Source organism: Lycium barbarum, chromosome 9 (assembly GCF_019175385.1).
Source record: "Lycium barbarum isolate Lr01 chromosome 9, ASM1917538v2, whole genome shotgun sequence".
Classification (NCBI taxonomy): domain Eukaryota; kingdom Viridiplantae; phylum Streptophyta; class Magnoliopsida; order Solanales; family Solanaceae; genus Lycium; species Lycium barbarum.
This window is the reverse complement of record NC_083345.1, coordinates 19,916,483-19,917,704: the sequence shown is the minus strand read 5'-3', so window position 1 is coordinate 19,917,704 and position 1,222 is coordinate 19,916,483. Positions and strand designations below refer to the sequence as shown.

The window sequence follows — 1,222 nt, the reverse complement described above, 5'->3', positions numbered from 1 at the left end:
GTCGATATGTCCGAGTGGTTAAGGAGACAGACTTGAAATCTGTTGGGCTTCGCCCGCGCAGGTTCGAACCCTGCTGTCGACGAATATTTTTTTCCCTTATACTTCTTAGTCAGCGCCCCTTCCTGCTATCATTTGCAGTTCGATCCCTGGTATAGCATTGCCTTTGATAGCGAGCATTTTACCTATTTAAAGCAATACCTCGGCATTAGTGGAGTTGAAAATGAATATTTTAAAAGTTAAATTTGATTAGATCAACTAATATTTTAATAATCATACAGAAAGTATCATAAGTCGCAATTTTTCTCATCTCAAAATAATAAAAATACATATTTTAAAATGTTCTTTAAATTTCACATTGTTTGAACTCGAAATGTGACTAATAATTTAGGATGGGTGGGATGAGTAACTATGAATAAGTATCACCAAATATGGTGGTAGAGTGATAATTACTCGTATATTCTTAATTAGAGATACCAGATTCGGTCTCCGGTATAGAATTTCTTTTGAGAGAGAGCGAGTACCTTCAACTTCAAAGTGTATATTCCAGCACGAATTGGATTAGTCAAAAAACGAATATTGGAGAAACCAAAAACAAAACACTATGTTTTGAAGTAGGTCTATTTCTTCTTGTTAGGGGTTTAAACTTTTGGACCTGTCTTTTTTGTCCTTTCTTGACTTTTGATGCTTCAAATTTCAATCTTCAAAGGCTAAGCTGGTAAGATATTGTGCTCCTCTGTGTTGTCATCAGTCATAATCACATGTTTTGTAGTAACTTTTAGCAAAGAAATGTTAATTATAGGCTGTTGAAATTGAAGTGTGAATATGTTAGAGAATACTTAGACACCTTATGTGTTATTACCATTTGGTAATTAATAGCTTTTGTTGAAGACAGAGCAGACAATGGAAGAAATCCACCGAAATTATTTGATACAACTTCCGTTTCATTTTATGTGTCATAATTTGATCCCTTATGACTAAGAAAGTAATAGAGATTTTTAAATTTTGTAAATTTAAATTAAGGATGTGTTTAATATATCAGAACATCGTTTGAGTCTTATGGTTTTAAAAAGATATATCAAAATTAAAGAGTTATTCCTTCCGTTCCATTTTAACTGTCGTTTAACTCTTTTCACACCCATTAAACAAAAATACTAAGTATTGTTTACTTTGCTACTCTGATTTAGTAGTTAATGTTTTTTTAGAATTGAGCATTATTAAAAAG

The 1,222-nt window shown here is 32.0% G+C and overlaps 1 non-coding gene across 1 annotated transcript; it reads left to right on the top strand.

Moving 5' to 3' along the window:
* TRNAS-UGA (transfer RNA serine (anticodon UGA)) lies at positions 1-82 on the top strand. Its single transcript has one exon. It is a non-coding gene; the product is annotated as a tRNA-Ser (tRNA).
* The last annotated feature ends 1,140 nt before the right edge of the window (positions 83-1,222 follow it).